At 33.6% G+C, this 13,568-nt stretch overlaps 1 long non-coding RNA gene across 4 annotated transcripts in view; it reads left to right on the top strand.

Annotated features, from left to right (window-relative positions):
• Positions 1 to 13,568, top strand: part of LOC115286439 — a 444,475-nt gene that overhangs the window by 62,211 nt on the left and 368,696 nt on the right. The window contains exon 1 of one of the 4 annotated variants that reach the window (XR_003906063.1): positions 11,043 to 11,165. The exons of the other annotated variants lie outside the window; for them this stretch is intronic. This is a non-coding gene — a long non-coding RNA (uncharacterized LOC115286439). Of the gene's footprint in view, positions 1 to 11,042; positions 11,166 to 13,568 lie in introns of those variants that run through there. 4 annotated transcript variants of the gene reach the window in all.

Raw genomic sequence — 13,568 nt, 5'->3', positions numbered from 1 at the left:
AGAGATTCAAGTGCTTTTTAATGTAGAACATAGACTGAAAACCTGTGAAATTACAGCTACAGAGCATTATTTAACATGACAGTGTAGATGTAATAATATTTCAAACAAAAATCACAATGTAAAGGGCAAGATGATATATTCAATTTAGAAGAATTCTTACAAAGGGTTTCATAGTGGGACTATATACAGTAAAACTGGGAGAGAAACATTGAACCTGAAATGACAAGAGATTTCTTTTTTCAAAATTAAAATAATAAAGTTAATTAAGTAATTTCTGAGTTTTGTTTTATAGTTGAAATCAAGAGACTCAACATGAAAAAATACTTGGGAGTATAAAAGTTGAAATCATTCATGCAGTTTTTACTGAGCATCTAATACAGAAATGCACAGATTTTAATCCACAAAAAAAGGAAGGTTTCTCTTTTGGTTGTCCTATGTTGGCAGGGTAGAGGTTGCATGAGAATTTTGCTCAAGGTCCATTTTTATCTATGTTATTGGTCAGGAGAAAATAATGTATTTCATATATAGAATAAACTTTTCACAGCATGGAGAAAATAATATAGTTTTCTGTACTTTTGAAAATAATTATTGAAAACTCCGCAAATTAAAGTCTATAGTATACTTTACCTTTACTCATTACAATGCATGTATAATAAATATTTGAGTAAAGAAAAAGTGTGAAGTGACACTCTTTGGTGATGTTCTACAGACTAAATAAAGGCTAGAGATGAAATAAATGCTGAGAAAAAATTGGTAGACAGCAGCATGTCTCTAGGTGCACAACAAACTATTTTTACTACTATGACATGGTGACCAGAAAATCTTATATATAACACTCTTCCAGATTCTTTCTTTTTTTTCAACATTTTATTTGAAATAATTTCAGACTTACAGAGAGAGGTCAAAATTGCTCAAATAATTTCTATAAATCCTTCACAGATTATATTAATGATCTAACATTGTTTATCAACCCCAGGATTTAGCGCCTTAAAACAGTGAGCATTTATTTCCTCACTTAGTGTCTAAGTGTCAGGAATCTGGAAAGACTTTAGCTGAATGCTTCTGGTTTCGAATTTTTCATGAGATTGTAGTCAAGTTGTTGACTGGGGCTGCAGTGATCAGAAGGGGTTGGAAAATCTTTCAAATACACATGGCTGTTGATAAAAAGCTTAGTTCCTTGACTCAGACTCAAGTGGACTTTTTTATATGGGTGCTCATATAGCCTGGCAGCTGGCTTTCCAGAGAGAGAGAGAGGGAGAGAAATGGCTTTAATGACATAATCTCAGATTTATACTCCACCATGTCTGTTTTACTGATTTTGATAGAAGTATAATCACTAAATCTAGCCCAAAACCAAAGGAAGAAGAATCTCCCTTCAGTTTTTGAAGGAAGAAGTATCAAAGTGTGCACAAATATTTAAAACCACCAACCCAGATTACCCAAGTGTTAACATTTTTTCCCATTTGCTGTATCATTCTCTTTACCTCTCTTATTATTCACATTTTTGGAGGGACACTTTTGCAAGTAAGCTATAGACATGATGCCCCCTTATTCCTAAAAATGTCAATGTATATTTATTAGAAACAAATGTATTCTTATATATAACCATTGTGTAATTTTTTAAATAAGGAAATACCATACAATATTATTGTGTAGTCTACAGACCTCGTCCAAGTTTTCCATTTGTCCCACTAATGTCCTATGTTAATTTTTTAAAATGTTTTATTTATTTTTGATACAGAGAGAGACAGAGCATGAGAGGGGGAGGGGCAGAGAAAGAAGGAGACACAGAACCGGAAGCAGGCTCCAGGCTCTGAGCTAGCCATCAGCACAGAGCCTGACGTGGGGCTCGACCCACGAAGGTGAGATCTGGCCTGAGCCAAAGTCGGAGGCTTAACCGACTGAGCCACCCAGGCGCCCCATAATGTCCTATGTTAAAAGAAAAAATATATACTGGTCTTGGATCAATGTAGGATACTCATTGTATTTAATCGTCACGGGTTGTAATTTTTTCTCTTTTCTCTCTTTTCTTTCTTTCTCTCCTTCATTCCCTACCATCAATTCTCTCTTCTTTTCTTTCCATTTTACCATTATTATTTGTTATTCTTTAAACTAAATCAGTACATTAGGCTTTCTTGTTTTCCAAATCCTTGACTCTGAAAAATAAAGAACAATTAGTTCATGCATTTTTCTTCAGTTTTGGTTTGTCTAAATAATGCTCATGATTTGATTCCAGTGATGTGTATCCTTTGACAGAAATACTATATCTGAATTCTTTGTGTTCCCCAGAGCATTATATTAGAAGTTACATGTCTGTCTCTCTTGTTATTAGAGACCTTATTTTTGATCACTTGGTTAAAGTGATTCTTGCCATATTTCTCTAATGTTACTATTTTTCCCCTGTATAGATGCTAAGAATCTTTGCCCATCAAAATTTTATTTCATTGTGATAATTTTTGCTTGAAAGTATTATTTCTATGATGGCTGTCAAATAGTATTTGACCACATACCCTTAGGCTAAATATTTAAAAAAAATAAGAATAATATTGAACACTAGTTAGTCCATTTATTTTCATATATTTCATTCATACCATGTGAATAAGCAATTCTGAAACTATGAACATTTTAGGATTGAGAAAACAAGTGAAAATATAATCTATGATAGGATCGATACTTCTTATTTCAGAGGAGAGAATTACAAATGCAGAAAAGAAAGAGGATCAAATGTATTCTCTGTGTACACACACACACACACACACACACACACACACACACGTATACATGCATTTCTTGACTATTTCACTTAGAGGGTCTCTGAAAATCAGTGATATCCCAGTAGCTAGGATTGTATTTAGCACCTGGAATGCATATTTGATTTCTAATCCAGCTAAAAGTAAGCAAATTGCTTGGCAAAATTGCTGATCTCAAAGCTCATGCTGGAAAAGAGTTTGAAATATTTTGCTATGCCAGAAATAGGGAGGCATGGTAAAAGGACACAGTAGCCAGCATTTAGGGTCTCCTCCTGTTGACCAATTTATGAGTACTTTGTCAAAATATATCATGATTGTAACGCCTTATACCACATAAAATAGTTTAAGAATTTTTGAATAGATATAAAGAAGGGAAATCCTTCTCTTACAACAAACTGAGAACCAGTAAATGGAAAAGTAGTAAGAGAATTAGAAAACAGTTTTGTATTTTGATAAACCCCACCAAAAGTTCTTTGTAAGTTAAACAACCTAACAATTTGTGTTCAGTTGATCTGCTAATGATGGACTACTCTGAGGTCTGGTTCTTGGATAAAGTGATTCCAGATATTGTAAATTTCCAGCTTGGTAGTTTTCTCCCACAATTGTTAACTATGTATGAGCATGAGTAAAATTGGTATAATTACAAAGGTAATCTTTAGCCATTGTAAATTATTTTATTGTATTGAACTCTTGAACTCATACATAAGTAACACAACATAAAGAATACATCATTAATGCTAATACTAATATATACTAAATAACACTGTCATTAATAACACCTTGCTTGAAAAATATCTTGTAACAGTGCCCTCATCCTATACAGAAGAGCCTCAATCTAGATAAGAGCTACAATTCTCTTTCCACTTAAAATAGGAAATCTGATAAATGCTGCTATTTCTTTGGTGGCAGTTTTATCTCTGAAGAGGGAGCAAAAGGTAAGGGAACTGGTCCTGTGAACAATTATCACAAAAAAAGGAAGTGCTGGTTGGTGATGTGAAAATGATGGAAACAGAGATACTAATCATATCATTAAACTGTCTGAATAGTTGTGAAAGGTAGTATTCATCATTGTCAGAGGAAGAAACATTGTAAGATTTTGAGAAAAAAATTCCAATTTATCCCATGATAGAAAATTTATATTCCTAAAAACATGAATTTATGACAGTTTGCCCTAAAATTTGTCAGATTTCCCAAGACTTACAAGATCAGCTGAAGCTCTGAGCTAGATACTTCAAACATCTAATAGAATGGTCTGGACTAATATTTTGCTTGTTTCTCTCAAGTACCCTAGTGCTCCATTCAATTTCTAGAGACACCCATACGCACCACCACCACCACACTACACATATACATGTACATCCAAATTCGTAAATTTCTGTCCTTGTATTGTGTATTTGCAATTTTCTAAACACATTCTGCTCTGTGAATCTCTGTTCCTTTGGAAATTTCTTCTGCCTGGACTGGTTTCTTACTCTAACTTATGTGTTTGGCAAATCCAATATTTCTTTCAAGGGTTCTAATATTTTTTTCTATATGTATTTTTTTAAATGATCATGTATTTATTATGAGAGAGAGGGCATGTGCAAAAGCAGCATAGGTAGTGAGAGAGAGAATCCCAAGTGTCCCAGGGTCTGAGATGGGCTTAATCACACAAACCATGAGATCCTGTCTTGAGCAGAAATTTGAGTTTGATGCTCAACCAACTTAACCACCCAGGTGCCCCTTAATGTTGTCTTATTTTGTCCTCTAAGTTCCAATTAGTCTACATATTCCTTGTTCTCATTAGTTTCTCTATGCCTTTCTTCATACATATCTAAGGATTTTAAAAAACTTTGTATAGTCTATATTAGATGTTATAGTATAAGCTTCTTAACATTAAAGGCTGTGGCTTTGTACTCCTTTGACTTCTTAGTGACATTCACACTGTATGGATCAGACTCAATACATGTTTGAGAGAAAAAAAAATTATACTCTGACCATATAGTCACTAAAATGCAAGGTGCATTAAGACATAGAACAGAACCTGGCATGTAGTAATTGATGGGTAAACACTATTTCAATAAATATATGTTGACTATTTAGAAATGTTATCAGTGATGGAAAAGAGAGGTAAATGTCAGTGCAGACTATTAGATTTCTACATGGTATGTTCTAGTGAGCTCAGATTTTAAAAGGTGAAGATCAGAAGATGTAAAGGCAGGAAGAGCAGCTAAGTGGGGTAGAAAGAAAAGTGTGGTTACATCAAACTGTATGAGTTTTGACAGGAATTCTAATGCTAAAGGAACTAAAGGAACTAAAATATAGATGTTAAGAACAGATTTTCAGGTAAAGAACGAATATGTTTGTTATTTGTTTCATTGTCAGGACAGACATCAAAATCGAAACTTAGGTTTAATTTGACTGAGGGCCAGAAAAAGTGGAGATAAAGAATAAGACAAAGCACTATTTTAATATATAATGGTTCAAAGTTTTCCAGAGCTGCTGATAGATATCAAGAAATGATAAGAATAGCGAAAATTCTAAATTCATCTAGTAATACACATATATACTGAAATACACCTAGATATTCATAATAAAACTGCTGAAAACCAGACAGAGACTGTCTTAGAGGGACTGTGAAGAATAAGAACATAAGCTTCAGAGGAGCACCATTAACAGTGATGGGTTATTTCTCAAACTGAATATGGAAACCAAAAATAGAATGATAGCCTCAAATGGGGATAGAAAAACACTCCCACCATCAACTTCTATGTAGAACAAAAATTACCCTTCATTAATTAAGGCAAAATAGAGACTGTTTTAGGAAAACAAAAAAAAAATTTTAATTATTACCAGTGAACCCACATTACAGGAAATACTAAAGGGCAGTTGCAGAAACAGTACATACAGATGAAAACATATATTTAGAAAGTGATAAAGAGAATGGAACTAAAAATTAATTCAAATAACAATATTATATGCAGTTTAAAATATATAAAGTGCTAAGGCATAGGAAAATAAATGCATAAAATATGGGAAAGTATTAAATGGAATTTAAGAGTTTTATTATCCTTATGTACATGATATAGGCAAAGTACTCATATATATTAGACTTGATGAATCAAGGGTGCATGTGGCTATAAAAATAGTTTACAAAGAAGAAAAATAAAATACTACATTAAAAAACATAAATGTCAAGAAAGGAGAAATACAAGAACTGATGGGGGAAATAGAAACAAATAGTAAAATAGCAGACGTATACCTAATTACATAAAATGTAATTGAGCTAAAACATTCCAGTTAAAAATAAATGTTCAGAAAAAGGTTGACTTAAATATACGTTGTTTATAAGAACACATATAAATTGAAAATAAAGGTATAGAAAAGGTATATTATGCAAAGATTATTAAAAAGAAAGCTGCCCAAATAATAAATTTTTAAAAATATTCTTTTAGTAAAAAAGTAAATGCACTGCTACATACAACAGCATGAGTGAATTCAGAAATATAATATTAAATTATAGAATGTATAGATCCATTCATATGCTCTTCAATAACAGCCATAGTTAACTACGGTGATAGAAATCAAGATGCTGGCCGACTGTGAAGATGAGGGATTGAAATGGCGAATATGGAGCATCCATATTGCTGGGGAAGACTTATTTCTCATTCTCAGGGGTAATTCCACAGGTAGACACCCATTGTGCTAACTCATTAAGCTATCCACTTATGAATTGTATGTCTTCCTATGTCATACTTCAATATAAGATTGGTTTTTAAAAAGTAAGTTGGCATGAAATTCATAAAGAATTTTAAAATGGTTAGTTTACTAAATATAATGCAGAAGTAATGCTAATAAATCACACAAAATGCATGTTATAGGAGTCTATATATTTGGCATATATATATATATGGGCAAATACTGGCAAAATTGCTTGGCAAAAATTGGCTTAAATTTTTAGTTTTTAGCAGCCAAAATTAAACGTACGTTGTACAGTGTTCATGAATTGAAGACAAACTGTGGATCAGAATAGTACAAATATCACTAGAACAGAGACCGCAGAGGAAATTCCCATCATCCTTAAAAAAAAGGAAAATGTATAATGTGCTGGACATCATGTTTAACAATAATTTTAGAGTACATATAGGGATGAGTTTCAAAAGACTCCAAGTTTGATTCATTAAAATAAAAGCGATATAGGAGGGATTTGGGGGGAATGGTTTTATGCAAAATCCTATGATTTTTTTTTTAAATAGGCTTATTTGGTTTATTTAGAGAGAGATTTCAATATGTCCCTAGAAAGAATTAAACATAATATTTCTTTTAAGTCAACTTTTATCAATCAACTCTGTCAAGGTCACATCCCTAACAAGTACTTGGAATGCAGCTCTTCTGCACTGCCAGTTTGTGCAGAGCCATATGCTGCACCGATCAGGGAAACAGAAGGTGAGATTAACATCCGCTATGGAATGTGAGGAGCCTGACAAGGACAGGTAGCTGACCAGAGGCCGTGGCATATTCACACAGAGGTGGACCGACATAGCTCCTGCTAAGATCCTTCCCACAAAATAAAAGCTTAGGGTGTCTACCAGCATATATATGAATAGGTAGTAATGTCCACAAAGTTCTGTGGAATATAAGGTGATTGCAAAAATTTCGTCTGGAAATGTTTCTGTAAATGAAACACCTCCCGTATTACCTACCCCCTCTCTTCTACCACCATCACATATCAATAGCCCCTAATAAACATTTACTATAATTATTCAACCTGATAAGAGCTTGAATACATTATCCACTTGGTACCTTAAATAGTCCAATAAAAATGACAATGATAAGAGTTAGTGGATATTGACTACTGGATAATAGTTACTGGATAGATACTGACTCCTTGTGTGCTAAACACTATATTAAGATCTGTACATAATTATCTAAGTTAATCCTCCCAACACTCTAAGAATTATCTTAATGATATTTTGTCTGTTGTATACATGAAAAATTAAAGTATGGGAAAGTTAATAATCATATAGAAAATGAAGTTCAAGAGTTAAGTTATAAACCCAGGTTCATGTAATTAAATTTGTCATGTAAACTGAAGGTATTGCTGTATATTTTAATTGTTGAGAAAACTAACATTTAAAAAGGTATCATAAATAGGCCAAAATCATGTACATTAAAAAGTATTTATGGTAGAAATAAATTCAGATCTACTTGACCTGCAGAGCTTTACATCAAGTACATATTTATTTGATGACAGCAAACCAGATGTTTTCATACTAAAGTCAATATATATATATATTTATATCAATATAAAGCACTGATGGTTCTCTCTTTCACTGATGCTGCAGTACTAATGCCCTACATAGTGCTTATTCAGTACTATGCTGTTTTGGGATCTCTTTTGTACTGTATAATAATTCCCTGCATATATTCTTCTATTTATTACATCCATAAGAGGTACATTTTCTCATTATTGCCATTTTATACATAAGAATATTAAAGCTTATAGAAATTAAATAACTTGACCATGATCACAAGCCTAGAGACTCATGTCTGAAAAATCCAGAATACAAGATAATTGACAAAAGTAAGCAACCCAGTTGGAAAATAAAAACAAAACAATATGTGATCAGGTAGAGAACACAAAAATAACTATAAATGTCGTATTTCAAAAAGTGAAACTCAAAATAATAAAGAAATGAAAACCAAATATCAATTGTTGCTTTTCGATTCTCAGTTTGGTGGAGATGCAGGAGGTTAATCATTCCCAGTGTGGCACACAGTATGGGAAATGGACCCATTTATAAACTACCACAGGCAATTCGGCAACATATATACAATTGTAAAATACTTTGTAGTTTCTTTGACTTAGTAATTATCCTAAGGAATTGATATGAGATGTATATATGAGAATTTCCATAACTGCATTAATTATTACAACAAACATAATAAAACAGGCAGCAGAATTTGGCTTTCAGGGAGGTACTGATTAAAGAGAGCTTAGCCCAAATAACTTAGTTATTATTAAAGTTACTTGTAAACGTTTTTAAAGAAATTGAAGACAGACCAATATATTAATAATATATATGTTATATCAGAGCACTGCATTAGTGTTCTCGGGCTACTCCAAGTAAGTAATTACCACAAAATGGGTCGTTTACACAAGAAGAATTTATTCTCATGGTCCTAGAGGCTAGAAGTCTAAAATTAAGGTGTTGGCAGGGTCGTGCTTCCTCTGAAGACTGTAAGGAAGACTCCTTCCTTGCTTTTTTCTAGCTTTAGGTGGTTGCCGGCAACACTTGCAGTTCCTTAGCTTATAGGTTCATCCCTCTGCTCTCTGGCTCCATTGTCACATGGCATTTTTCTGGTGTTTCTCTGTGTCACTGAATGTCTCTTTATAAGGATAACAGACACTGCTTTAGGGCCCACCCTAACCCAGTATGATCTCCTCTTATCTGATTATTTCTACAATGAAATTATTTGCAAATAGGGTCACATTCACAGGTTCCTGGGGTTAGGACTTTAGTATATCTTTTTTAGAGGAAGCAGTTCAACCCAAATAGACAATTTAATAATTAAATATTACATTACATTTACATTTTTAAAACAATATATAAGTTTATGTATTTTGAGAGAGAAGAGACACAGCACAAGTGGGGGACAGGCAGAGATAGAGAGAGAGAGGAAAGAGAGAATCACAAGCAGACCCCATACCAATGTGGGGCTCACACCCTCAAAACCATGAGATCATGGCCAAGCTGAAACCAAGAGTTGGACACTTGACCTACTGAGCCACACAGGTGCCACAGGACCACAGGAATTTACTTTTTTTAAAAAAGAATTTACTTTAAAGGGGGTACATAAATAACAACAATAATAATTAATATTATGTGGACACTAATTTAAGTTTTTACAAATTAATTTTTCACCCAAACTGTACTACCTCAGCCACAGCAGCGGTTTGACGTGGGTCGGGGATTTATGAAGGAGTAGAACATTTTGATGCCTTTTCCTGTGGAGACTGAGCCATGTATTCCAGTAACAATTTCAAAATTAACTAGGAGATGGCCAAAGGATTTTGTCAGTCGCTTAGCAAAAATGAGCAGCATGAGCTTCTTGATAAAAGTTGTCTTTATTTGATGAGCCTTTTGATAACATAAAAGGACTCTTCAAAGAACTAAAAATACTCATAAAAAGAACTATGCTAATTCAATTTAGTTTTTACTCCAGTGAAAAGAAAGGAGTAGGAACAAGGAAGCTTCAGTATTTCCCACCCACACCCCAAAATAATTTACACTCTTCTTCCTAATTTCTTAAATATCATTGTGCCTTTTTTCCCATTTTTATTGAGATATGTTGACATTTAGTATTGCATATATTTAATGTGTACAACATGGTGATTTGATACATATATCATGAAATGATTACAACAACAGGGTTAGTTAACACCTCACATAAGTACCTTTTTTTTTTTTTTGCATGTGGTAAGATTTACTTTCTTAGCAAATTTAACTCTAATGAAAAAGCTAACAAAATTGAAATACCCCTTCAAAAACCTTGGCTGTTCATCTATAGAGCTATAACTGAAGATTTTGAGTAACCTGCTTTCTTTCAACTCAATTCTCTTAGTGCAGTTGCATAGATGATTTCTCAAGTGGTTACACCCATTACCCAAAACTCAAACACTATGTTCTAGTGTTTGGTATGCAGTTTCCCAGGTGGTATGCGATCAATAAAAGATTACTGTCTTTGGTCGTTGCCACCTTTACAAGCCTGCTGCCCACAAGTAGCAGAACCTACCGTAACAGTTCTGTGTGTTACTGATAATTAAGGTACAGCAAATATTCCATTTCATTATGCTCTATGAATTTGGGAGCTTTGAGAAATTTTAATGGTATCAGTAATTAGTATCAACAAAGTATGACATGTTAATTACTGGATTAGATTCTGGATGTAGGCAGGTGAGAATCCATGGTCTCTGCCCTCACAGAGCTCATCCTGTGGTGAAGAGAGCAAAACTATGTACAAGTACTGTATACTTATTGCCCATATGAAAGATAAATAAAATTTGTCAGAAGATAGTAGAGTGAAGAGGCATAAATCCTGTTTGAGGCATGCAGAAATTCTTCAGAAAAAAATAGACTTTTGGTCTGAACGTTGAATGATTCATAAAACATCTGGGGACACCTGAACAGTTTAGTTGAGGGTTAGGCACTTGATTTCAGCTCAGTTTGTGATCTCATAGTCCTGAAATGGAACCCTAAGTTGGGCTCCATGGTCAGCAACCTGCTTAAGATTCTCTGTTTCCTTCTCCCTTTGCCCCTCTCCCCCACTTACATTCTCTCTTTCTACAAAACAAAACAAAACAAAAAATTCAAACATCTGAAATGATGATAGGAAGAATACCCCGGTGGAGCTCATCCTGACCGGTATCTGAAGGTAACAGAAGTTCAGGTATCCTCTGGAAGCAGTGTGTAGTTTACCTTAATGACCTTTTGGGAAAAAAGGCTATAACCTGAGTGGGACAAAGGAGTTGGTCACAGTCCTCTCATAAAAAAAAAAAAAAAAAAAAAGCCTTATTTGACATTAAAGAATTTGCATTTTGTCTGTCAGGCAATTGAGAACCCTTGGAGCATTGTTACTGCTACTATTCTATTTATTGAACACCCATCACTATACTAGGATATAAGGATATATACATGAACCAGAGAGAAAATTTATCATCAATCTTATATTATTGAGGAAGTTTGTGGGGTTACTCCTCATATGGTTGTGACTACACAGGCATGAGATGTAGTTATTCTCAGATTATCCACACATTAAATGATGCCCCAGACCAATAAATTATTTGCTCTGTTCATGAAATTTCAAACTTTGAGACACCTAGAAGTTGTTGTTGTTTTAATCCTTTGGCAGATTAAAGAGTTAGAGAACATGTTCTTTTACTAAAGGTCTAGATTTTTTTTGGTCTAAGCTAAATTCATGAGTTTAAATCAATAAAATAATATCATAAATGTGAAATACAGCCAGCCGAAATTGATACAAAAATATAACTTAGAGCTTGTTTGATATTTTTTTCTAATTTGAATTTTGGAAACACATTCATTCAGTTATATTTAGGAAAATAAATTTAATTTGTCCTTGGAGAAAGAGGCAGTGCCTTTTTCTTGTTGAGGTAACGTCTCTGAGCAGGTTTATCTACAGTAATAGAAGTTTAAAAATGATTTGATACCTAATGAAGTCTATTTAACTTTACCTATTTCCTGTGTTTATGTACTGTGAAATACCAACCAAATTTATATTAATATGTGTTTAATTATAAGAAAGTTATGCTTTGCAAGGAATAGGACTCTTAAGAGAAACACATGTGAATTTATTTATTTATTTTTTTGCTGTTAGTAAAATAGTTTCATAAGTTCTAGCCATCAGCACTGGATTGGCTGTATAATAATATTAATTTGGGAAGTCTGAATCCTTTATTAATAGGCCTCTAGTGGCTACTTATTCTGCTGAACAAAATTGAATATTAACATTTTTATAACATTTTACAACACCCGTTCCTTCTGCACGTTTTCAGTGTCATCATATATTGGTTTTTCAGTGTTATTTCTGAGAATGTATTAGTTTCAATCAATTTATTGGGCACTGTTATTCTTTTATACTCCCCAGTGGTTAGTGATCTTTTATGTCATTTCCTGCACAAGAAATTCATGCTAACAGCATAACTGTTTATATATTTCCTCTGTTTGAGAACAAGCTTAACCCTGGAACTATCCTTTTTTTTTTTCTGTTTTTTTTTTTTTAACATTTATTCATTTTTGAGAGAGAAAGTGAGCGTGAGTAGGGAAAGGGCAGAGAATGGGGGACACACAGAATCCGAAGCAGGCTCCAGGCTCTGAGTTGTCAGCACAGAGCCCTACCCCGGGGCTCAAACCCACAAGCAATGAGATCACGACCTGAGTCGAAGTCTGATGCTTAACTGGCTGAGCCACCCAGATGTCCTGGAACTATCCTTTTTGTTTCATTATATTATAGTTCCACATAGCCCCACTAAACTTTACAGCAGTTTTTCTCTGCCGTCTGGCTTCTGGGTTTTTGCAGATGACCTCATATATTCATTTTCTCTCCTCTTGTCCAAATTAATTGAAAAGTATTGGGTTTCCCAGAGTATATTTGAAAACTCTGGAGAAGCCAAAATTTAATAAAAATGAGGGTATCCATGGCTTTTCCCAGAAAACTTTCATTCTTACCTAAATCTACTCATTTCTCTATTGTTTTACTTCAACAAATAATGAAATCTAGATACCTAACTCATTGTATTTTCTAGACTAGGGAAATTATGTCATTTTTTCATTAAGTGTTTGGTAGAATTCACCAGTGAAATAATTTAGGCCTGGCATCTTCTTTTTGTAAGGTTATAATGAAATAATTTCTTTTGTAGGTATAATCTTATGTAGATTATTTCCTTTTCTTTGTATGAACTGATTTTAGTTTGTGCCTTTCAAGGAATGGGTCCATTTCATTCATCTAAATTATCAAATTTGTGACTATAAAGTTCATAGTATTTTAATTAGCCTTTAATGTTATGCAATCAGTAGTGATGATCCCTCTTTCATTTCTGTTAGTTACTTGTGTGTTCTCTTCTTGCTTCTTGGTTAATATGGCTAGAAGTTTATCAAATTTATTGATCTTTTCAAAGAACCAGTTTTTGGTTTCACTGATTTTCTCTTCTGAGAGTGAGAAACTTGTAGGATTTCACTCTAATGGGCACTGTGCCTCCAGCAGTTCATCAAAATTATTCTTCAAGTGTTTCTTTCAAATTATGTCTCCAGAGGCTTCTGC

The sequence above is a fragment of the Suricata suricatta genome, chromosome 3 (genome assembly GCF_006229205.1).
Source record: "Suricata suricatta isolate VVHF042 chromosome 3, meerkat_22Aug2017_6uvM2_HiC, whole genome shotgun sequence".
Taxonomy (NCBI): Eukaryota; Metazoa; Chordata; class Mammalia; order Carnivora; family Herpestidae; genus Suricata; species Suricata suricatta.
Note: the sequence above shows the minus strand (reverse complement) of the source record. Positions and strands in the feature narration are given on the sequence as shown.